At 34.3% G+C, this 27,114-nt stretch overlaps 1 protein-coding gene across 2 annotated transcripts in view; it reads left to right on the top strand.

The window, feature by feature from the left end:
• Positions 1 to 27,114, top strand: part of CDH12 (cadherin 12) — a 1,430,569-nt gene that overhangs the window by 372,035 nt on the left and 1,031,420 nt on the right. The window contains exon 1 of one of the 2 annotated variants that reach the window (XM_043974997.1): positions 12,388 to 12,408. The exons of the other annotated variant lie outside the window; for it this stretch is intronic. The gene's annotated coding sequence lies outside the window, so the exon portion shown is untranslated. Of the gene's footprint in view, positions 1 to 12,387; positions 12,409 to 27,114 lie in introns of those variants that run through there. 2 annotated transcript variants of the gene reach the window in all.

Below are 27,114 nucleotides of genomic sequence, written 5' to 3'. Positions count from 1 at the left end.
GACAAGGATAATAATAATAATAGCTAACATTTTTTACTGTGTTTTAAATTTTACAGTAAATATACTTACATAGCTAGTTTCATTTAAGTTTCATAACAGCACCAGTGAGGTAAGTATTGTAGATACATTCATCCCCATTTTATAGATTATTAAGTTGAACCTCAGAGAGGTCAAATAACTTAACCATGGTCCCTTAGCTCATAAACACCAGAGATGTGAGTTGTAGCCATGCATAATCAAGTCCATTTCTTGATAGAGTTGGAAGGTGTTGTCTGAAAGAAAAGCAAAGTAAATACCAGGGAACACAATAAAGTACAGTAGCACATAGTGAGAGAAGAGGCAAGGGGTTCAAACTGGGCTTTGCTTCCTGACAAAAGATTATTTTTTTTTACTTCATTTGGTAGAAAAGTAGAGAACTACACTTATAGAAGACTATATATTCATCCAGATTCTATTACTGTGTCACTTTGTTTTGCTTAACAACTTTTCTATTTTACAATAGGGTGTATGGACGAGCAGGAGACTAGGCATAAATGGAAATGATTGTGGTTCACAAAACATGATGTACCATGAAAAATACTTTTAATAATGTGGTAAGGAGAAGAGGCAGAGTTCAGGTAGACAAAACACTTGCTAATTTTTTAAACTATTGGTCTCATGGACACTTAAGGCGAGGACTGCTACTGTGGAACTTTCATTGTTGCTACAGCCCTCATTAACTTTCCTGGAATATAGAAGCAAAGTATAGTGTGACCCCTTGATGGCACTGTTATGCAAATCAACTTGCTACTATTCAGATAATTGTGAAATATCTTGGACCTTCATTGACAGTGATTTGCCTACAGGAAGGTAATCTATCACCAAACTATTCATTATTTAATTCTGCCCTTAATACATGTGTGGTACAGGTGAAATATCTATAGTACTCTCTGTTTCCTAATCTCTGCCTCCAACTCTCACCTTGTACTACCAAATACTTTCTGGACATTTCTGCTGGGATGTTCCACAGACATCTCAAAACCATCTAGACTAAAACTGAAGTCAGTGCATCTCTTCCCCAATCCAGCTCTCCTTTAAACTTCCTCACTTCTGTTCATCATCATTCTTCTGATTGCCATCATACTTTTGATCATCTAGATTTACAATGTTGGAGTCATTCATGACAATTATATTTTCTTTAATTGCAATTGTTTCACACATTCATTTGCCAAGTATTTAACTCCTACTTTTACAACAAATCTCGCATCTATGGTATTCCAATTATATTCATTCTGTCTGCAAGGACTCTAGTTTGGGATCATATCACTTCATAACAGGAATATTGCTAGAGGTTCCTAATTGGTCTCCCTGCCAAACTGACCTAATGTGTTAAGCCCTGTCCCTCACATATATAATATATACTCAAAGCCAAATTTTGAATAACTTCCTGTTTACTGTAGTGTAAAAATAGATTATAAGCTCCTCAGTCTGAAATTTAAAGCTTTCAAAAGCTATTTTTCATCTCTAGTGTTCATAATACAAAAAAATACCCTATTCCAGTCAAACTGATCTATTATCTTTTCCCTGTACATATTCTTTGCTTCTATGTCTTTGCACAAGTAGCCTCCTCTCTTTAAAATATATACTCTCTTTGCTTCTTCTTTCATATCACACTTTCTACATAAGGGCTTTCCTAAGCCTCCTTAGGTTGCCATTCATTCAGGCAATAAATATTTATTTATGTAACAGTCCACTATGATATGAGCTCAGGAGGGAAAAAAAAAAAAGACAAACTGAAAAGAATGGTCCAGTTCTCAGAAGCCTCATGGAATAATGGGAGAAAAGGCTTGGCAAAAAAAAGTTGTATATATGATAAATTGGAGAGCAATGTCAGATAGAGTAGGCAGTAGCATGAAGTAGGGTGCGAACATGATAGTTAGCGCTCTGTTTATCATGGCTGGAATTCATTAGCCCCCCTGTACCCTTTACTCTCTTGAAAACAAAACAAAGAGTTTTCTTTAAGTTTCAGCTCAGATTGCCACCCTCCTAAATAGAACTCTTCAAGAGCAGCTGCTATTAAAATTTCTAATATTGTCCTGACTCCCATGAACGCAAACTATGTTTTTTAATATCCTTGGCAACTAGTATAATTGAATTGAACTTTTTTGTAATTATTTTTTAAATTAACAAATTTATTGTCTCTCCCCTGCTATTACCTATTTTTTTAAAAAATCACTTGAAATAAAAATGCATAGACACACAAAAATAATTTGCCTGCATTTGGCCATGTGAAAAAAATGTACCTCACTCTTCATTTCCTTCAATTCTCTGTCATACACAGCTGTCCTATAAAGTCTTCATTGTTTATTATGCCCGGATCAAGTTTCTTAAATTATTTTAATAGTTTTGTTTTTTAAAAAAGTTGTTGTTATAGTAGAATTATGCTTATATGTAATGTTACCTGTCAATCTGTATCAGTTCACAATTCGGTTTTTATTGAAAACATTTTTATTATTAAAACAATATGCAGCAACATACCATTAGTTTCACATGCACTGGTGTTTTATTTTGTTTTATTTTGAGCCATTCCACCATCCCCCTCAGATTTCAGTTTTTTGCCATCACAAAAAAGAAAAACAATTTATGTTTTTGTACATGTGAGCCATTTCCTTATCTTTGATTTTTCTCAGGGAGATCCTTTTGGAGTATAGTCCAAGAAGAGGTATTGCTGGGCCAAATATTGTACACTTAAGAATCTTTTGGCATAAAATACCAATCTATTCTCTAGAATATCTGGGAGAATTCTGAGGTCTATTAGTGGTGCCTGTGTTCCCACAGCCCTTCAACATTTGTCAGTATCTCCCCCTTTTTTTGGTCAATGTCACCAAGTATGATTGCTGCGGGATGGAAACTCAGTGTAGCTTTTATTTATATTTCTCTAATAATTTGTGGTTTTGAGTATTTTGTATGGCTATTGATAGCTTTGATTTCTTTCCTTGAGAATTGCTTCTTCATATCCTTCAACCATCTATTATTCCTATTGGAAAAAAAATATTTTAGGGACAAATGAAGAGCTTACCACTTAAGAGGCTTTTTTGAGGATTCTAGCCCTCATAAGTTAATTGTATAAAGGAAAAAAATAAATTCTTGTCATTAATTGAAATTGGCTAGCCCCTGATATAGCATTGTTTCCTCAACACATAAATGGCACATAATGAGTTTCATTGAATCAAAGAATTTTTGATTTTTCTTTATTCTATCTTTATATCTGTCTTCCAAAATAACTATGTTTTTCCATTTTGGCTTTGCCAGAATTGGTATTTTTGAAATGTTCTATATTTATGAACATTTATTAACCTAAGCTAAGACTTCATATTCATATTATATTTGGGCCTTAAGCTTTTGACTTTAGAAAAAACAACACCTTTTATTTGCCTTATTACTGATGAAATTAACCCATTGAGGCGGATGGGGAGAATTTCATTTAATTGAACAGATAAAACTTTTGAGAAGAGGATATAAAAAGTATTGTTTACTGGAAATTTTGAAAAATATTGAATGGAAATTGTTTTAGGGATTATTGCCTAACAATCTTCCTGAAATCTGGAAAGCCTATACTCTAAGGTTAGTTTTAGAACTGTCAAAGAGAAAGGAATTCACCAAAACATTTTAAAACTCTCTTAGTAGTTAAAATGAAAACATTTGTTTAATCTTTTTGAATGTTATCAATGTGTTCAGGGGGAAGGGGAGAGAATGCTAAGTTTTATTCGTTTGCTGTTTAGGATTTTTTAAAAATATAGTGCATGAAAATATTCTTTAATTCGCTACACTGAAATAGTTTACCATGATTGAATACTAAAGATTTATTTGATTAATCAGTGTGTAAGATTGCAGTACTATGGATCTATAATACTTCTGATCATCCTCATATTTTGTGCATACATTTGTCATGGGATATAACCTGCTTACATTTTAGTTTCTTACTGCTACTATTTTTGTTTATCTGGGTTACTCAACAGTCATTTTAAAATCAATGCTTTTTCTCCATCTCTCTTGCTCCCTTCAAATTGCACGGAACTATCCTTTAGTTTGAGTTTGTTTTTGTTTTTCTTTATGTTGTTTTGTTCCATTTTGTATTCTCTTTTCATTCTTTTACTCTTTAATTTAGGCTTCAGGGAAACTTGAGGGTTTAAAATAAGTAACCCAAACAAAACAATCATGAGATTTAAGATTTTTTTCAAAACAATTCTAGTCACATTAAAAAATGATAGTGAACTGGTATGTAATCTTTCTTGGTCCCATCTCTTCTCAGATTGAATTTAATATTCCAGATGAATCATTGAATTCATTCAATCAATCAAGCCCCCGACCCTTGGTCTGAATCCCAAGAAAAGCATGGAGCTTCTATTTTGTTTTAGTTTTATTTGGGAAATCTGTGAATCATCTCAGGCTGCCTGAATCTGATTCTTTAAATTTGCTCTAGGCTTAATAACCCTAGCTATCTTAAAGAAACATTTTTATTCTCTCCTTCATCTTTCTCACACCTTGAGGTTTTCAGATTGCTTCAGATCTTTAATGTTACCACAAGTATTTCCACCTTTATATTCACCTTTATATTCACCTCTCCCTTTCCCCCATCCCATTCACCTAAAAAATCTTTTTTTTTAAATTTGGCCTTAAATGAATTCATTAGTCACATGTAATGACTTGGTGTTGAACTTAACTTCTACATTATATGCTGAAACAGATATTTGAGATCACCCACTCTTTGAAGACTAGGAATAGGATCCCATGGTACCAATGGTTCCTTTTCTTGAGCCTGGAATTCCATTCCATGAAAGATGATGAACTGAATTCTCTAAGGAAAAACCATTCCCCCTTCTAATCCTCTCCCCACAAACATACACAAGTATACTTCTTTTGTTTTTTGTTCTTTTTTGTTTTGTTTTATTCTGTTTTGCATGTAATCCTGTGCCTTCTTATTCAACCTCATAATATAATCATATTCTAAGGACTCACTTGGCTCCCAGTTTATTGGAAAATTGATATATCAGATATGTCATTGGGCCAGTCAACAATGGACAGCCCTCTCTTCTCTGGCTATAGATGAGATTCTTTTTCCTATGTTCACATATTGATGTTGTCCTCAGATATATTTATTTTTCCCAGATTGGTTCAGAATAGAAAAAAAAAAGAAGAAAAACTTATAGCTACAGGAAAAAAGTCTAGTTGCTGCCCCACCCCTAATTGTCTTTCATGTTGCCTATCTGCCAACTTGTCAACATGAAAGAGGTTAAGCATTCTTTATAAGGAAAAAAAGAAACATTTTAAAAAGTCTTCAAGTGTGAGTCAATCAACACATTTCAGAGCTACAATACTCTTTTATAAAGAAGATAACTTCTACTAAGAGTGTATATGAATCTGTTCCCCAAAAAGCAATATGGAAGGGCAATAAAATAGGTGGTGTTCCAAACCACAAGTCAAACAAATGTAATCCAAGGAAATAGAGTACCTGAGCTATCATCAGTTGTGAGATGTTGCTTTATTCATAAATGGAAAAGAAAGATAATTATGTGAGATCTGCTAAACAAACAGTGACCAAAATGCAAAGTATTACTGTCTTATTTCACTGTTATTGCAATAGAATGCCAAGCTACTGAAATGCTGGGCACTGGCTCTCAAGCTATGAGTTACAACCAAAATAGCATTCTGCTCTAGTAAGCAAAGCCTTCACTCTTCTGTTTAAAACTAAGCAAAGCAATTTTCTGAATCTGGGAAAATGTAGAATGTTTATACAAAATGATTTAAATAAACTACAGTTAAGACCTTCAGATACAGGGATTATAACCTTCATAAGAAAAAAGCCAACATATTGTTGATTTTCCTTTCTTCACTTAAATTCTTCCATATTCTACTGCTTAATTTAAGAATAACTTTATAAAGTTATTTGAGATTTTAATCTTATTTAATAATTCAATTGTCATTTATTGTTCAATTAGTCATGATATTACAGTAGGAATATCCTGCCCAGCAATGTCTCAACATGTAAATAGAAAATAGAAGGAATTCCTCAAAAATATTTCATTCCCGAATACTATAGGCAATTTGGCATAGTTGTTTATTGTTTGGTCCTTTTTCAATCATGTCCAACTCATTGTGATCCCATTTGGATTTCTTGGCAAAGATATTGCATTGGTTTGCCATATCCTCTATCCATTTTATAGATGAGAAAACTAAGGCAAATAGGATTAAGTGACTTGCCCAGGGTCACACAACTAGTCATTGCCTGAGGCCAGAATTGAATTTAGGAAGCAGAGTGTTCCTGATTATACTCCTGGTATTCTATCTATTGTACCCCATAGCTGCCATAATTTGGTATTTGGTATAATACAAATGCTTTATAGTATTTTAAAAGGAAGCTAGAGACATTCAATAAAATCCCAATAATAAATTTACATTTATTTTTGTATCCCATGAGTTCTTCAGGTGTGGAGTTCCCCAAAATTACTCCAGGTTCAGAGCATAATTTCAGGCAGCATCTACTCTATACAATAAACTATTAGGTTTCATCAACATTTCATTTACTTTCCTAAAACAAGCACTATAAAGTTATAATCTAGTCATGTAATCATCACGAAAACCTTGGGAGCTAAGTAACTGTAGTCATTAATTGTCCCATTTTATGGATGAAGAAACTATAGCTCAAGAGAAGGGAAAATGGCTTGTGCAAGGTCACAGCAAGAAGCAAACCTGGGTCTTTTCAATGATACTGCTTAAACAAGACCTTCTAAGCAGAGGAGCAATTGTCTGGAGCCTAAGTGGAACAATGTCTGGGACTAAGAAAATGGTTATACCGAATAAAATTATAATTCCTACAGACTATTTCACATTACCCAAATATCAAAAGAAAACCAACCTTATTTACAAAGGAAATTTGTAAATAGTAAGAACAATACTATTTGATAAAAACAAAAACAAAGAAAATCACACAACTGAATTTGGATATCACTTAAGAAAACCTTTCAGGTGACATGTGCCTTTCTCATTATTTGAGAATTCTCAGATCTAAGCTGAATTTCCTGGAACTATCTTTTTTGAAAGCAGGCAGACCCCCCCCCCAATAACTTGAAGATACTTTTTCAAGACCCCTACCTGGGGGATTCTTAGGTTGTGAACAAAAACACTTAAAGGATACCAACAGGGTAAACCACAACACAAACATTACAGTATACCCATCTAAGCACATAACCCGGAGTACCCCTTAACCCTGTACCTGGTTACTCTGATACTGAGTGTTCTCTAGCTCAACCCCTTCTAGTTCCTATGATCTTTTTTTTTCCTTGGAAAATCTCTATTCTATATCCAAGGCTAGTTGGACTACTAGGATTCTTCTTAATCATTGACACTTCAGCTGCCTTGACTCTTTCTGGGTCTGAGGGGGAACTGAAAGTAGACTGAGGAAGAAATGGCCTCAGACAGATTTTCCTTTACCTTTCACTTCATCATCTTTCATTCATGAAATGGAAGAGGAAATTAGAATAGATTAGAAAGAAGAATCCAATAATATTATTTACAAGTATTATTACTATGAATTTTAAATATAAGGAAACTGAGGCTCTGAGTATTTCAGTGATTTTTCTAGGTTTTTATATCTAATAAATATCAGAGACAAGATTCAATCCAAGGTCTTTCTTGCACCATAAATAAAATACAGTAGGGGCTCTAGTCTAAACTTTATAACCAAATAACTGTATAATATTGGTTCAGTCTCTGGACATCATAATTTTTAGGTGTAAAACACTTTGGATTATCTAATCCCTTAGATTCCTATGACTAAATTTATTGTTTGTAGTTTCTTCTGTGGTTGTTTTCAGTTAGGAAAATAATCTTATAACACTAAATTTTGCCTGTATAGAATTTAGTTTCTCTATCTAGAATTTGGCTAGAGGTTAAAATATAAAAATAACAAGGACAAGAATCAGAAAAGCAAGCAAAATTGGTCACAGTAATCAGTTCATAATAGGTTAGGACACCAATACTGTGATTAGTTCAAGAAATAATGACAAAAATCTTGTCATTCACTCAGGGAAAACAAAACAAACAAAATAGTAACCATTGATGGTTTAAGAAATCCTTAATAAATCATGTATTTTTTCTAAAGAAACTTTTTTTAAAAATTGGAGTTGAATAATTGTTGAAATTAAATAGCATGAAAATGGGAAGCACGTTTGGCAAGAATTTAAGTTAGTTACCAAAAGTAAAAGTTGGCATTACTTCCCTTAGAAACATGTCTTTTGTGCCTGTATGCACAGCTGTCTTAACTCTCATACTGTGAAAATTTGCAGAAGTGCTGAGAATTTAACCTGGAAGTACACATCTATGTTGAACATTATAAACAATTAAAAAGAAATAAAAACTAGCATTGCCACATGGCTCTCCCTTGAAATGAGTGTTTGGTTGGCTTTTGTTTCTACAACAAAATAACAAAGGTTCTCAGAGTGCTAGCTAGCATAGGACAGCATATCTGATTTTGCAATGCAAATGTTGATAAAGGTGTTTATGGGAAATCAAGATATGGTGAAGTAGAATGAAAGTCTTAACTCCTTTTGTTGTAGCATTGCTTCATTAAGTTATATTTGCACTTGGTGCAAAGACATTTTAAACAAAAAATGATTCTGTAAATTGTGAGCAGATTATGGTCTGAGGTTTACAGCTTTGTACAATGATAACTCAGTAACTAGGGAACTTCATATTTCAGGTGCCAACTAAATGCCCATTTACTAATACTTTATATGCAAGTTTAGTAATATGGTTTATCTAGTTTTCTGATCCATAGCACTGAGGTCTCAAGAATTATGCTGTAGACTATAATACTCCCAAGCATAGCCAATCCACATTAAAATGTAATTGAGAAATATTTAACAAAATAAATAAAAATACTATAAAACATAAATGACATTACATTTAAAAATTCAGTCAATATGTAGCACACAGGAATCCATATATACCAATAAGTTGTTCCTATTTCTATTTGACTTGGCTACCACTGCCATTGCAGATTAGAAACAGCAAATTGGCTGTGGAACCCGGGAGCACAAGTCATGTTTTCTTCACTATTAGAATGTAAGATCCTGGGGATATTAAAAATTTTAAGCTGACTTTTTAAACTCTATTGCTTAGCATAGTGCAAAGTACTTACCAAATGCGTGTTAGATGACTGATAAGTCTTTGGTAAGAGAGAATGTGAGTAAATAGTGGAAGCTGGATGAACTATGTTTTGTCAGTATGAGTATTTGGTGGCTATGATCAAGTTTGACTCTTCAGAAGTATTCAAGTTCATCCTGATTCCTAAAGGTTGTTTAGTTCCTAGTATAAGAAACAACAGTCCTACCAAGAACTTCAAAGGCCAGTGGTGAAGCAAAGAGCATTTATTAAAGTATTCTTGCAAGAGCAGGTGTCCTGAGGAGGCACACCAAGAGCACAGCTTTTTATTTCCTGTTCCTGAATCCTAGGTCCCTCCTCTGATTCCCTGCTGGGTACTACAGAGGTTACAGTCTATCCAAAGTGTCTAATTTTTTCCATGTCAGTCCCCATCCCTGATTACATTTACCATTCCCCACAGTTTAGTGACCCTGCTCCTTATATTCTTTCTCCTTTTTTTTTTTTAAGGTGAGGCAATTGAGGTTAAGTGACTTGCCCAGGGTCACAGAGCTAGTAAATGTCAAGTGTCTGAGGCTGGATTTGAACTCAGGTCCTACTGACTCCAAGGCCAGTATTTATCCACTCTGCCACCTAGCTGTCCCTCCTTATTTTCTTTTGCCCCAATTTGGGGCTGCACAAGCCCATTCATCTATGCCTAACCTCACAACTGCTTCTTGCCAGCTAGCTTGCTCACTTACCAATGATGTCTTTGTTTTTATCTTGTGATTTTCCTCCTTATGTCTCATTTCCTTTGCCCCCCATTCCTTCAGCTCTAGGGTTACACGTGACCTCAATAGATACAAAGAGTCCCATACCCTGGAATGATAGGGTGAACAGAGCTGAAACTCAGAATATACTTCAGCAATTGTTATTATTCAGCCCATAGCACACAGTGAAGGGTCATGAGTCACTGGATCTCCTTCCTTGGCTACTGAATTGTCTTTTTTCTTGCAGGATGCAGGTGGCGCAGGGATCCTGTAAGTTATATATCACATTCATTATGGTAACAAAAATTATATGGTCACAAAGAATTATCTCTATATCTCTGACCTTTCCTGCTTACCCCAATAATTAGATAGGGTCATGTAGAAATCATATTCATTTTAGATGAAAAAACTGATGACAAGTAAGTGAAATAGCCTACACAGTATCATGTATCAGATCCATGTCCAAAGTTCACATAGTCTAAGGGAACTGTAACAGCAGTGTTATTGATTTTTGATCATTCATATTTCATATTTAGGTACAAGTAATACATAAAACCCATGATCCCACATATTTAATTTACTTCCCTTTCTATTTACTTTCATTCTTTCTTATTCTGAACCAGTAATTTTATCATTCCTTAGATGTTCTTGCATATCTTATCATTCTGTATTTCATTCCATATGTCTTTTCCACACAAGTGGAGATGTTAGGCTTGTTATATTAATATCCTCAAAATAACAAATTTATTCTTTAAACTGAAAAGATGAAAATTTTTCTTTTGTAATTCTGAACAGCAACAAAAAACACAGCAGGCTTTAAATTAGTTCATTAACTGTCTAAATAACTGTGGCTGTATAGATTTGGTCCAGAGGAGACCTTGATTTTTAATTGATGGGAGTAGTGAAAAGAATTCTCTCTAATTGTAAGAACCACTGGTTGCTTTTAAAAATATGCTATATTTTGTTTTCATATTTTTGTGCATTTAAAATATTTTTTCTGAGATAGAGTCCTTTGGCTTCATATATCATCCAAAAGTTTCATGACACAGAGGAGGTTACCCATGCCTGTGCTAGACATTGCATATGCCTCAACAAAAAAATTTCTAAGTTAAACTCAGTTAATCAAAATGTACAGTAAGTAAATAATACATACTGTGTCACTAATATATCCTATCAAATTCCATTATTTTCCTAAATATATTTCATATGTATTTCTAAGTTTAAAGTGTTCATAACTAACAGCTATAATTAGAAGTATGTATGGACAAGATTTATGCCATCTGGCATGTTGGCAGGAATTAGGAATAGCCCATTTAGAAAAGAAAATAATTCTGATTAATCAATAATTAATTCATATCATCCCACGTGGTTTTACTCTTGCAGCTTCCCTCTCTATTGCTCTCTAATGCCAAACACCTATATGTGAATGAATTCCTACTTCTGAAAATACCTGTGAGCAGTAGAGAAAATTTTATTTTACTTTCAAACTTCACAGATAGCAAATAATAACCTTATGCCAATTTCATGATGGTCCTGGTCACAGTCAATTGTGTTATTCCATTAAAAGTTTGGTTTAGAATAAAGTGAAGAAAAGTATCTAAGGGACTGGGAACAGGTTCCTTTCTCCATTTTTCTTCTCATTTTACTGTCACTTGCTATTAACTTTACCCTAACATCCAAGACATCCTGATCTTGTTCCTTTAGTCTCTACCTAAGGTACTAATTCACCCTGCACAGAGTTTAAATGGCTTTCTTAGGCAATTCAACTAGTAAGTTTCACAAATAGGAAACAACAAACCATTCAGATGAGAAAGAGTTGAGGTTTAAAATGTTAAAGACTTAAGAGAAATTGTAAAAATAAAACTAAACAAGCTGTAGAGATAAAGATGATAGAGTTTACAATGGCATTATGATATTTTATTGCCCCTACCTGACCCTGTTTCTAGAGGGCCATTCTTGCCGTTCTCCCATCTGAATGTCAGTAGCTGGGAAATCTAAAACTATTTGAAGGTTTGGTAACATATTGATAGCTTCTACAACACTTTTCCTGTATGAAATAAAGGGCCCATACTCTTCACAAAGGTCTCAAGGTATGATAAGTATTTCTTAGTCAAACTTCTCATGCCACCTCCTCCCCCAGGAACAGCTCAGAAGTCTTATCCCTTTATAGAATTCAAGATGAAAGAGTCAATAATCTAGGCACCGTTCCACCCATAGTCTTTATGATATCATTTCATAATAAGGAATAATTATTAAATGACCATTTATATAGGCTTCTAGAGTATCCTGGTCAGAGATATGTCATATACATTTATTTTTAATATACTTTTCCTGGGGCTGTATTGCAATATAAGTGTGGAGATTTGGGAATATTTTCCACTTCTCTGTCCATTATCTCATTATCTGATCATTATCTCTAGAAACTCATCTTCCTTCAAGATCAAATCAACTCTGAAACTCACATTTCCTCATTAAGCCCTGCCTTTGGACCCTGAATTTCTCCGAGTAAAGAGTATGGAAGGTAGGAGTGGATATCAGAGAGTTCCTCCCTGATTCTCCATTTACCTCCTTTTATCTAGGGGGATCCAAGGCATCTACCTCATTATTTCTCACCTGGCTGTTCTGCTGGACTTCATTATTGTCTGCAGTATCTCATCTTCCTGCAAGACCACATCATCTCTGAAACTTAATGCATCTCGGTATCCGTACCCATGGTTCGCCTCCCTTGCTCTCATTGGAAAGGGTGGAGTGTGTATAATAGAGAGCTCTTTCCAGATCCTCCATTCAATGAGGGAACAATAGCAGACACCTCCTATCAGGCTGCCATGACTTCATCATCTCCCAGTGTACAATATCTTCCCTCCCTTCTTTCCTTCTCTATGTTTTTATGTGTTGCTTTCCCCAGTAGACTACAAACTCCTTAAAGGCAGGGACAGTCTTTTGCCTGCCTATATGTATCCAGCTTTATCATGGTGTTAGATACATAGTTGACATTTATTAATAAAAATTAATTAACTAAGATTAAATGGATGGAAAACATTAGGAGCATAAGAAGAGTGTTACAGGGAGAAATCTAGATACAAACCCTTTTTGTCATCCAATGCTCTAATGATGATAGTAAAAGTAAAATTGATGGGTACATGAGCAAAATATTTTGGTTGATTATTAAGACTATATTCACTTACTAATTGTGTGACCTTGGGCAAGTCACTTGACCCTCATTCCCCCGCAAGAAACAAAACAAAAAAACACCAAAAAGACTATAGTCATGTAGAAAGTGTTGATTGATTAATGTCTAAGTATACCTGAGGAATTTTAAGTAATTGTGAAAGTTTATTAAAATGTTAAAAAGCAAACATAGGTATATGTATCAGGAATTTTCTATGGGAATTCTATTTGTCTTATATATTCAGTATTTTGTTAAATTTATTTTATACACTTATAGGGAGATCAAATTTCAGTTTAATTTATTCATGGAAAGATGATTGAAAATATATTCATTAAGGAAAATAAACTTTATTTCTATAGATGCACAGTTCAGAAAGGAAATTATTCATACCATCTCACTTTCCTAATATACTGTAATGATTGGAATGATGCTACCTGCTGGAGACTTACTGTAGAAAAGCTCCACCATGAGGTGAAGGTATCTGAGGGCAAGACCATGTATCTTTTCTTTGGCATCAGGAAGTGACGTTTCCTTGTGGGAGGAAGAAGGGGGAGCACGGCGCTCTGACTCTCTCTCTTTCCTGTGGACTCTGGAGGAGAGCGGAGCTAGGAATGCTCTCTCCTTTTAATAGATAGAGGAATCTAGACTGTTCTCGCTCTCTCTTTACCAAATTCTTATTCTCCTTAATAAATACTTAAAAGTCTAACTCTTGCCAAAGCTTATAATTTATTGGCGACCACTCATTGGATATTTTAGACAGTACAGCTAGAATTTTAGCCTTTACAGATGGCAACCATGAAGGGATGGGAATTTGTCTGGTTAAACAAACTAAAATCAAAAATAGGGTAATTAGGGAGTTTAAAAGGTCCATTTGAAAATTTAAAGGTACTTAGCAGTTTAAAGGGACAGAGTAGGGGAAATTTCTTACCCAACCCGAAGATCAGAAGACTGAGGTTCAGCTTTCCTCTTCGTGGTCAGCCATCTGTAAAGGGTAAAATTCTAGCTATACTGTCTAAAATATCCAATGACTAGTCACCAATAAATTATAAGCATTAGCAAGAGTTAGACTTTTAAGCATTTATTAAGGAGAATAAGAATTTGGTAAAGAGAGAAAGGTCTAGATTCCTCTATCTATTAAAAGGAGAGAGCATTCCTAGCTCCACTCTCCTCCAGAGTCCACAGGAAAGAGAGAGAGTCAGAGTGCCAGGCTCCCCCTTCTTCCTCCCACAAGCAAACATCACTTCCTGATGCCAAAGAAAATATGCATGGTCTTGCCCTTCACCTCATGGCTGAGTTTTTCTACAGTAAGTCTCCAGCAAGTAACGTCATTCCAATCATTACACTAATGACTATTTGCTTCTAAGAGATGCTCAATCCCTGTAGATAATTTAAAGTGGCCTGGTACAAGTAAGAAAGGGTGATTTCTATGAACTAAATAAAAAAATCCCGAAATTCTGTGTCATCTCTTGCCACAGAACATTAGACCCAATAACTAAGAATTTAGCTATTTTCATATTTCCCTAATGAAGGTCATAAGTTCTTAACCTTTTGCTGAGTCATGGACCTCTTTTTAAGAAGCTTATGGAGCCCTTCTCAGACAATTTTCAAGCATATTTTTTTTAATACATAAGCATACAAAGAAAACCTCTTTACCAAAATAGTTCATAGATTACAGGTTAAGAACCCCTCTCTAGAGTAAAGGGTTATATCTAACTCATGCTCTGTTTCAAATAAAATATTCAGTGTATAATAACAAATATAGATGAAGACAATTACAAAATATATTAAAGATATATCTAAATATTCCTTAATATATTATTTTTAATCCTCTCATCAATATTTGTATCCTCTGTTGAAGTGTGTGTTAAAAGCTTTAGATTAGTGCATTTTCATTCTCATGTGATGACTGAACAAGAAGAGATCAAAATACTGCAGAAAGAAGGCATTTGACCTAGGCAATCTTGGGCTTAACTCTTAGATCTATCATTATTTAATTCTATGACTATGTTTAATATATTTTATATCATGAAACATATTACCACACACATACACATACATCATTCATAGTGAAAGAAAATTACTGTTTCACGTTATGAAAAACATGCATTTTTCATAACTAATGAGTTATGAAATGCTATTGATTTTTTTTAAGTGAGGCAATTGGGGTTAAGTGACTTGCCCAGGGTCACACAGCTAGTAAGTGTTAAGTGTCTGAGACTGGATTTGAACTGAGTTACTCCTGACCCCAGGGCTGGTGGTGCTCTATCCACTGTGACACCTAGCTGCCCCAAATGCTATTGATTATTAATAGTTCTGGTTATAAACTCTAGCTAATGTGACACAAGAAACAGCTAGATGTTATGTTATGTTATAATGTGTGTGTGTGTGTGTGTGTGTGTGTGTGTGTGAGTGAGATCTTCAGGATCTTGGAGACGATCTAGTCCAAGGTATAATTAAGACCTTGGAGTAGATCATCTCCATGATCCCTTTTAAGCCTCAAAATTCCCTCCATCCCATTGGTAGTACCATGGATGGCAAAATCCAACAATGTTTTAAAACAAATTTTGTGGGGGGTTTTGAAAGTTGAGGAAAATACATATTTTCCTAACAATGACGTCTTTAAAAATAACTTCCCATGGAGCACACTAAAGACCAATTAGTCCATTTATGCTTAAAGCACATGCTAAATCATATTTGACTCTGTCATTGAAAAAGTGTGATACCAGTTTTTCGAGAGACAGGGTTATTGACTCATATATCTCTGAATACAATCAAGTTTAAAGAGAATATTGAGCTAGCTAGTCTCATTAGAAGAATGCATAGTAGAATGAGACCCAGTAAATAATGAACCAGACTTTTACTAGTTAACATTTGAAAGCTAAGCAGACCTTGAAAATTTCCCTGTACAACTTTTCCTAAATGACTTTTTTTGTATGTTTATTTTGATCACCTTTAGTAGCAAAAATGAGAGAAAACCATTGTTATTATTATTATTAATCTCTTCTTAATTTTTGGTTTACTGTGTATAGTGTATAAAACAGGTTAAATGAAGAAAATGTAACACTAAGATGAGTCCAGAAGAACAAAAATAAAAAAGTTCTGTCCTTCATGCATCCTCTCTCCTGTACTTTTCCATCTCATTTTAGTAAGGACTGTGCTCTTACTTTGTATATTGCAGATGAAATGCAAAATAGATGAGCTTATTTGTTTTATACTTGCTTTAGATCAGAGTAAGATAAATGGGCTTGTCTCATGGAAAATTGCAAAAAAAGAAAAAACAAACCCTAATACTTGTAAATGGGAAAATAAAAAGTAAACTTCCTTTGACACACACATAAAAGGCTTTCAATTTATTACTAGGTGTGTATATAAGATACAGTGTCTTCCCAGGCATATTATAACACACCTTATCAAAGGGAATGTTAGGCACTTCAGTAGAGTGGGAAGTTGGACTGGAAGAGAACAATGCTTTCTGCAGTGTTCTCTATGATTTATTAGGATGTTCTCACATTTACCCAAAGTTAAAAGCAAAATACTCATTCCAGATACAAAATAAAGAGCTCACAAAAATCTGCAGGTAGAATATTATTTAATTTTCTCTAGCCCAGACTGTCTATATAGAATGTAAATGATTGATTCTTACTTACAAAGTTAATGCACTGAAGTGGCTTGCAAATGCCACAGATTTTTCACAGATTTGCAAATTCTTTCATTTGTACTTATCACCTCTGTTTCTTTACATTTATATTTATTTATAAAAATTTGTAATTCATTAACTATAGATGGTATCCCATGAATATAATAAGCAAAATAGTAAATTAGTTGTTTTCTGACATAACAAAGCTTGAAATGCCTACCTAGTTATTATTGTTTAGCATTTTTTTAAATGAAACAAATGATCCTGAGATAGAATTATTCCCTGACAACTACATTTTCCATTCTGTAAGTACTAGCCTGATTCTTTTGCTTGTTTTTCTCCATCTACACAACAAAAGCCCTGAAATACCAAGTAAACAGACTATTTAATCTAGTATTATTCAATCTTGTTTCATGTAAATGCAAAGAAGTGGGAAGTTACTGGTTAAAGAATTATTTTATATATGCTCCATAGAAAGAAATGTCTTTGTCAAGACATTTTTCAGAATATAGACAGAATGAATATATATGCATACATACATACATACATACATATACACATGTGTATGAATTATACACACTGAGAGCCTTTAATGTCAGGGCAAAGTTTGACTTAAATATTTTAATACATATTATTTATCTTCTATGTTACTGTCTCCCTTACCCCCAACATTCGACATGTGTCATGGTTCGGAATGTATGTGAATGTGTGTATGAGTATGTATATGTATGTGTTTTCCTAATAACTACCTTTTGTAGCATGCCAATTCCATCTGGCTTTAGTCCGCCTGATTTCCATCCACCCCTTCCTATCTACTAATACACTTCATACTGTTTCTAAACAATTTCATGCCTAGAAATGGCAAAATTATAACCTATGTTAACTGGAGCTAAAGTTAAATCTGGCTGGTTTGAATTACATGTAGTAGCATCTATGAGACTGTCTGCATAGAGTTGGGATTGCCAGAGAAATTGACTTACTGGCAGTTTATTCCAGCACAGACATCCATCGAGCTAGCAAAGTATGATAGGTATCTATGAGCACCTTGAATTACTCTGCTGTAAAGGTGTCAGTGTGATAACCTAAGAAATTAAATATTTGGATTAAGCCGTCCATCTTGACACTCACATTCAACTCATAATCACATTTCCAAATCACTTTTTATGTGGGCAGAAAGGGGATAAACACATCATGAGTTATTATTACTTTGACCTGACATTTTTGCCACACCAAAATCTTATGAGAGAAAGAACTCCTCTGGACAGTCCATATTTTACTGGTAATCTTATGAGTCTCTAGTAGTAAAGGAAAGCAATAACACCTGCAGGCAGTTTTATCCAGGGAAGCAGAAAAACCCTGTTATCCATATTGCCCAAAAGGAGATCCTTCTTCAGGAGAGTGGTGAGTCTCCACAGAAAGCATTGCTGTCCTTCCAAGGTAAAAGCAATATGAGCCCTATGGAGGGTAGAAAGTGGGTGTGATCAGGGTTAGATCAATATGGATATGACCAGAGTTTTATTAATTGTTAAACTGACCTCTTTTTACTAATTGTCTTCATTATCATCCTTCTTGCCACTTAGTTATCCAACAGAATAGAGACAACAAGGAATCACCTTTTGTCAATAGTCCCTAGTTTTTATATTGATACACGTCACTGGCAAGTAAGTGTATTTAGTAGGAGACTTCCTCAAGAAAAGAAAAGCTGAACAGGCAATAAAAAGGTGAAGAAAGTAAATGAAGTGAAAACTTCAAACAGGATCCAAGAGCCTACACAGATGAATGAAACCAAAATGGTCCATTTTGGCTTCATTGATTTTCACTACCCCTAGAGCCCTCTTCTTTATTTACTTGTCTTTACCTCTTTCTGGATCCAGACAGGTTCCCTAATGGTACTGGAATTGTTCCAGAGACACTGAAAGCAATTCCTAGTTTCTGTTAACCTTATTTTAAACATATCGGTGATGATGTTAAGGATATCTCATATAGTACTTTACACTACTTTTTACTGTATTTCCTTAGCCATGGTTTCATTTGATCCTCACACTTAACCTTGACAGGTGTTAAGGTAGGTCTAATTGTCCCCATTTTATAGATGAAAATCTGAGACACTAAAATGGGGAAATAGCTGTCCTTTTTAGTGAAGTATCTAATTCTCATAATCCCCTAAACTCAGCTGATGATTTCATTTTCTATTTTACTACGATCAAGGCCTTTTGATATAACCACTCCCATTTCCACACCAAAATGTTGATATTTCATCACTTGTATTTTCCTCCTTCTCACTTGTTTTCAGTGCCTTAGCCTTAGGCCCACAATACATATTAAAGAAATTAGTGAATAAATAACTTGTGCAGGGTCACAGAGCTAGTTAATGGTATAGCTAGGAATCAATCTCATGTTCATACTTTATTCAGAGTTCTTTTTAACAACTGAGAGGAGTATTTTCCATGTAGTATTGCTTAATAAACATTTGTTGATTTAATTAAAATTACATAATTAATTAAATTATGTAAGGTGAAAATTACTTTAAAAATTAACACTTTCATATTTGCCTCCTTTGTGAAGTCCCCCTAGAAATTTGTGAGTTTGGGGAATAGCTCAGTACATACTTATTGAGGGAATATCTAAAGTACATTAAGTTCCCTTTTCTCCACTGTTTTCTAATAAATGGAATCTCAGTTAATACCATTGTTTTCTGTTCTTTAGTTATTATGTAGTTATTTTTTAAAAATAGTCTTTAATTTTCTTTTTTCCAATTACATGTAAACATAGTTTTCAGTATTCATTTTTTTTTTTTTTTAGTGAGGCAATTGGGGTTAAGTGACTTGCCCAGGGTCACACAGCTGGTAAGTGTTAAGTGTCTGAGGCTGGATTTGAACTCAGGTACTCCTGACTCCGGGCCGGTGCTCTATCCATTGTGCCACCTATCTGCCCCTCAACATTCATTTTTGTAAGATTTTGGGTTGCAAATAATTTTCCCTACTTCTCTTCTCTCCTACTTCCCAAAGACAGCAAGCAATCTGATACAAGTTATATATGTTACAATCATGTTAGACATATATCCACATTAGTCATATTATGAGAAAAGAATCAGAACAAAAAGGGAAAAGTACAAGAAAGAAGAAACAACAACAACAAAAAAAACAAGAAAAAAAAAGGAAAAATAACATGCTTTGATATGCATTCAGACTCCATAGCTCTTTTTCTGAATAACTCTTTTGGAATTGTCTTGGATCATTGTATTGTTGAGAAAAGCCAAGTCTATCACAGCTGTTCATCACACAATGTTGCTGTTACTGTGTAGTGTTCTCTTGGTTCTGCTTACTTCACTTAGCATCAATTCATGTAAGTCATTGCAGGTTTTTCTGAAATTTGCCTGCTCATCATTTCTTAAAGCACAGTTGTATTCTATTGCATTCATATGTTACAGCTTGTTCAGCCATTCCCCAGTTGATGGGCTCATCCACTCAATTTCCAATTCTTTGCCACCACAAAAAGAACAGCTATACATATTTTTTATACATGTGGGTCCTTATCCCTTTTTTATGATCTCTTTGGGATACAGAACTAGTAGAATTGCTGGGTCAAAGGGTATGCATAGTTTTATAGCCTTTGTGGTATAGTTCCAAATTGATCTTGAGAATGGTTAGATCAGTTCACAACTCTACGAACAATGCATTAGTGTTCCAATTTTCCCATATCTTCTTCAACATTTATCATTTCCTTTTTTTGTCATATTAGCCAAGCTGATAGGTATGTGGTGGTACATGGTGTACTTAAATAGAATGAATATTCAACTTAGTATCAGGAAGACATGGCTTTGAATCCATCCCTGATTCATACTTGCTAGATATGTGCTTTTGAAAAAATAGCTTCACCTTTCCAGATTTCCTCATCTGTAAAAAGGAAATAAAGGTAGGCAGAAGATTAAAAACTTGACCCTGGGCAAATATGTTAACCTTATGTTGCTCTAGGAAATTGTGCAAGATTATTTGTTAAAGAGATGGTGTTATGGTTAACTGTGTGACTCTTGTTAAGTCACTTAACTTCTGTCTGCCTCAGTTTCCTTAATTGTAAAATTAGGATAATGATATCAATTACCTACCAGGTTTATTTGTGAGGATCAAATGAGATAATAACCTCAGATTTTTTTGGAAATCATAAAGACCTATATAAATGTTGTTCATTATTACTATTATTATATTGATAAGAATTTTTAAGTCTTTTGAAGTTTAGTTGATTTTATAATATGCAATGTTCTCCTGGATCTGCTCAGTTTACTCTACATCAAATCATGCAAGTCTTTCCTGTCTTCCTGAAACCACTTATTTCCTTACATTCTATACCATAATTTGATGAAGCACTTCCTCATTGATGGATATCCTCTTAGTTTTTAGTTCTTTGACACCACACGAAGAGTTTCTACAAATATTTTTGTGTGTGAAGTTCTTTTTCTTCCTTTTTTGACCACTTTGTTGTAGAAGACTAGAAGTGGTATTGCTATGCTCAGTAGTGACTTCTTCTTTTATACTTGATAAAAATGTTTTCAGCCAATAAACACTCATTCAGAAACACTTATTGAATTTTTATTAGGTAAACATTCTACAACCTACTACTATTATAACCATCTATTTAAAAATATTCAGTTTATTAGTATCATCATTCAATGTTATTTAGGTGATGAGAAGCCCAGAAACACTTTTTTTAACTGCCCTACCTAGATCATGGTCCCAGAGAATAGCATTTTAGGGTAGCCTCATACCATATACCTTTATTATCAATTTTTAAATGTTTTGGTAACATTAACCATGATATATCTCCATCCTTTTGAAAATAATATTTTTTTCAGGAAATAATTTTCTTTTATGGGTCTTTTTCCTTTTTTTGGTCCCTGATTCAAATTGTTGTTCTTAATATCCCTTCACGAACACATTATACATACACACATACACACCCTTATATGTATGTATGTTTTCCCCTGAAATTGAATTTTTATATTGCTCTCTGGACCGGCAGAGGTCAATTAGTTAATTACTAATTACCAGGCCCTGTGTTAGGCACTAGGATTACAAGTACAAAGAAAGAAGAAATCTTTACTCCAAAGGAACTTATGTTATGATGGAATGTAGGGAAAAATAAGTCCATATATTCATTAGAACAGCATCAATATAAGTAAACACATATAAATGTGTTAAAAGTAGTTAAATACAAAGTCGTTTGGAAGAGATAGTGCTTTATAGATCATAGTAGAAAGGGAGGTCAAAGAAAGCCTTCATGTAGAAGATGGTATTTGATCTATGCATGTAGTCAAAGAAGAGAAGGACTCTGTAAAGTGGAAGCAGGGGGATAGTAATATTAGATCCCCCTTAGTGAGAGTAAGAAATCCTGCAAAGAGGTTGCATTATTAGAATTTTCATTGCATATTTCCATTTGGCTAGAACTAATTACTATATTTTACATATAATTATAATTTCCATTAGTTTGAATTCAAATAGTAATGATTTATTGAGATTCATTATTCATACTAATTGGGTCCTAGGTTCCAAACTATAATCCTTTCTTCCTATGTCTCTGCCCATGAGATTTCATGAATGGCCAGTGGTTCCTAAGAAGACCAGTTTAAAAAAAACAAAACAAAACCCAACAACACAGAAAAAGCAACAGCATAGGGTTGTCTGGTCATTTCTGATGATTCTTTCCTGGCTCCAGTCTGAGTCTATATTTGGATAAGGTGTACTCAATGATCTTGTACCTCATGATATCATCAAGCTGCAGTGGGTAGGCAATGATTTATAAAAAGCAGGAAGGTCACTACCCTTCTTATAACCTCTTTTGTGACCTCCCTTCTTTTTTTTTTAACCAACTCTTTGGGATGAATACTTGATGACTTTAGAATGTCCTCTTAACACCTTTCTATATGTGACCTTAGAGACTTACCACCTTTGGATTGACTACACTTTGTGTTTACCATTCATTGCTAATGCATTAACACATCTAGACACTCACTAATGTCACCTTTTGAACTTTGTCCCAGCTCCTCTATGAATTCTACCCCAACCATTCAAATATACATAGGTGCTATCCTTTAAAAATATTATTTCATTCTTGGTTAGTTCCACACATTTTTTTTTATATCATAGGATTTCAAAGCTTAAAGGGGCCTTAGTGACAAATAGTCCTACCACTTAATTGAATAGATGAGGAAATTGAAATGAATTGAGACTAGATGAACCGTCTAAAATCATGGTACTAATTAGTAGCAGAGCAGATACCTTGACTTTGACACTAATGCTCTATCAATTATAATCTAATCAGTATCTAGCATCCTGTCTGGAATATAACAGGCACTGAATGAATGCCTATTGATTGATCCCATTGTAGACTGCCTTTTATTTCATTTTAATTGTATCATGTTTGATTGTTTTGTCTTCCATCTAGACTATAGTTTGGGGGAGGGGGGAAAGGAATATTTCAGGTCTTATCCTTTCTTCTCTATCACTGTATGAGAGCACAGTGCCAAGAAAAGAGTAGGTACCCAAAGCTGGTCATCAATTACTTGATAGGTGTTTTTTTCATATATACAGAAATAGCTCCAAGAGTAGCTCCATGCATTTGAGTGATGTGGGATGGAATTTAGGGTCAAATTGATCCTGTCATCCCAAAAGAATTATAAGACTCAGTGACTCAATTTCCCAGGTTTTATTGCAATACTGTGGGTGACCACAGGGATAGAACCAGAAGAGTGGGAAAGTATCTCTCAAATAGTGAAAGAAAAGACAGTTATATTTATAGTATGGATAAATTTATTTATCAGTCTCATTATTATAATCTCCACCTTTGGGGAGGTACAGGGGAGGGCTTATCCTAATTTGGAGTTCCTGGAGTCCTAAACCAACCCCTGAGGCAGGTACTTTTTTCTGTGGAGGTGTGTTTTTTTGGGTTTACATGACATAAGGTGAATCTGGGGACACATTTGGCCTTTTCTGTGTATGTCTCTTTCTATTTCCCACAACTAGTTTCAAAACATATTCATTTTTCATTTATTCTGGTTTGTTTCTATAACCTGTCAATTTATTTAAGGTCATCATGGCCTCTTTCCTTCTGTTCCTTATATCCTGATTTCTGTGGGTAAGAGAACCTAGCATCTTGACTTGTAATTTATCCATTAACTGGCATCTGACTCACTTTGAGAGCTCATATCTGAATTAAAGCTTGGGTCTTAGGTTTTTCTGTTAACCCTTTTTTTCACCTCCAACATCATGAGGACTAACTGTATTAACTACCTTTCTCCCACAGGCAACAAATTAAACTTTAAAATATATTCTAGGGTCAGCTAGGTGGTACAGTGGATAAAAGCACCAGTCCTGGATTCAGGAAGACCTGAGTTCAAATCTGGCCTCAGACACTTGACACTTATTTATTGTCTGAGAAAAAGACTTGTAATGGAGAGAAGAAGATCCTACAAGGGAAGAGATTGGGAGAGAGTTCTCCAGCTGTTCAAAGAGGAGTGTGAAAACTGAGAGATTATATATTCTAGAGGTTTTCAGGCTAGGAGTGAGGGTTAAAAGAGAGAACATCCAGAAACACAATGAGACAGGCAGTAGCATGTTTGAAAAGTCCTGAGCAAGGACTTGAGTCTGTAGCTTCTGCACATGGTTACCCTAGAGCTGATCAAAGCTAGTTCTGTGCTTTCTGGAAGCTACGGGCATCTACAAATTTGGCTAGAGTACACTTACAAAGGATAAGGGCTATGTCAAGCAGCATTGAGGCTCAGAAATTCTTCTGATTGGCTGATTGATATGCAACTCCATTGTTCTCCTCCCCTGAAAAAAGGGAAGTTTTAACATATATGAGAATTGTTACAGAGCCCATGTCCACATAGCTTTATACATTATGAATGCATAAAAGTACTAAGATTGAATTGAATTAGTTTGGACATTAAGTTTGCATTTTCTTTTGTATTTGCTTATATGTGCTAAAACCAATGCAGAATAAATTTCTTTTTAAACTAAGACAATAAAAACATTCTATTTTACAGTAGTAATATTCTTGTCCACACTAGTCATTGCCCTTTTAGTAATTTTTTTCTGGGGGAAGCAAATGGGCAGGGGATTAAGAGAATAGTTGATAAAGGAAATTAATGCAAATGCTACAATGATATTTAACTGAAAACCTCCTGCCTAGTAATAGGTAAAGAAATCAGTGTGTTAATGAGAAAATGATGTATATTGCACTGCAGCTGTTTGATCATGATTTGTACTAAGTTATTTTAAAGTACATTAGTAGAGCCATAAACCAGTTTTAGTGATGGATAATAGCTAGAAATGTCCTCAGAAATGGCCTTGGAGTTAATGATTAGATTGTATTAGAAGTAACCATCTTAACAATGGCCCTTTTGTTGGACCAACCTTCTTAGAATAGCATTTTGACTTAATTATGGTGACAATCCATGTTTATCACCCTTTGGCATTAGGGGGAATTGGAAGAAGACCAAAAAAATTGCAGAAATGTGTTTTTTCTTCCTTAGGAGGCAGAAGAGCAACCAAGCAATTTTAAGCAGTGCAAAAGATAAAATCAAGAAGCTAAATATAGTAGCTAGTACTTGTCATAGAAACTGGGACATTGAACTTAATTGTCTAAGTTAATGATGCCCTTGGCACAGGTAGTAGTACTTCAGTAAACACTGAGTTCTGAAAATATGATTGACCTGAACTACATTTTCATTGGCACTGCTAACTAGAATAAGTGTTATTGTCAATAACATGAAAATCATGAAAATTGAGGATGAAAGCCATTTTGTTACCCAAAGGTATTTCTAAACTTTGTACTGTTTTTGCAAAGAAAGAGATAGGTAGAAGGGTATTTTATTTGATAACATCAAAAGACAGACACTGCCTCCAAATCCCTAGATTGATTCATCAATAATAGATCTTTTGCTCAATGTGATGTAGTAAAAGCTGCTGCTGAACTTGGAATTAGGTCAGGATACCTCTTATCTAGTTTTACTTCCACTAGTTGGACAGGTCTGTTAACCTCTCTTATTTCTCTTTTTTCCTTGTCTATCAAATGGAGTGCTTTCCCTAGAAATCTCACAGGGCTGTTGTGAGCATCAAATGAGCAAATATTTCATGAAAGTGCTTTGAAAAAATAGAAACCATTATACAAAAGTAACAGTAGTAGATCCAAGGTATATTGCATTGCCGTTTTTATATTGGAGAAATAATAATCTACCTACCTTGTTATTTCTGTTTCTGTCTCCCTCTGTGTCTCTGTCTCTGTATGTCATTCTGTCCCTCTGGATGATAGGTGGTGTCTTAGCTTTTCTTTATTAATTTTAAAGACCAGTTACCAGAGGTGAAATCCAAATATGATATGAAGAATCTGGTTTGGGAAAACTGGCCAGTCTTCTTTGATGATGGAATCCAATCCAGTTGAAAAGACCCTAGGATTTAGCCTTGACATGGACTGTGTTCAAATCCTTTCTTTCACACTGAATAATGGGGAACTATGAAACTGACTTCATTTCTTTGGACCTCGATTGCAGCTTGCTATGATGTAGTGTCCTGGATGTAGAATCATAGCATCAAGGTTCAGACCTGAGCTCTACCACATGTGACTTTTACCTTGACATCTATCTTTGAGGACCTTAGTGTTCTTATTAAAGAAAAAAATGGAATTGAGCTATATTAGCCCTATGATTCCGTATAAGTGTAATTTATGTTTTTGACTACAATGAAGGTGAATGTGAGGTATGAATAAAACTGATATCATTTTGGAATATATAGTACTAGCCTCAGTATCACTTCATGCCCCCAATCCCTTATGTTCATCATATTTTTCAATTTTACAGTATGATAATACCCCATTTCATTAATATAACATAATTTATTCAGTTATTCCCACAATTTCTAAATATATAGGTGCAGAACATTTTTGTATCAACTTTGGAAAGGAAGAAATATAATTTATATATATATATATATATATATATATATATATATATATATATATATATATATATATATGTGTGTGTGTGTGTGTGTGTATCCGTGTGTGTCTGTGTGTCTGTGTGTGTGTGCATATATATAGATGTAAGTTTACATATATACATTTTAAAATGTTTAATGTAAAATCCAAGCAATGGGATCACTAAGTAAAATGGCATGATTAATTAAGTGTTCAATGTATCTTGCCACTTTGCTTTTCAAAAAGATTATTAGAATCTGTAGTTTCCTCAGTGATACATTAGTCTATTTTCCATAGCCAATCTTCTACTGTATTGAATTTAATATTTTTAATCTTTTACCAACTGATTGAACATTGAGTAGAATCTTACAGATATCTGTATTATATTTGTAAATGTAAATTTATCTGATTAATAGGAAATTTCAACATCTTTTCATATGGTTATAAGAAAATTA

The sequence above is a fragment of the Dromiciops gliroides genome, chromosome 1, assembly GCF_019393635.1.
Source record: "Dromiciops gliroides isolate mDroGli1 chromosome 1, mDroGli1.pri, whole genome shotgun sequence".
NCBI classification, from domain to species: Eukaryota; Metazoa; Chordata; class Mammalia; order Microbiotheria; family Microbiotheriidae; genus Dromiciops; species Dromiciops gliroides.
This window is presented reverse-complemented; position numbering and strand designations above follow the sequence as displayed.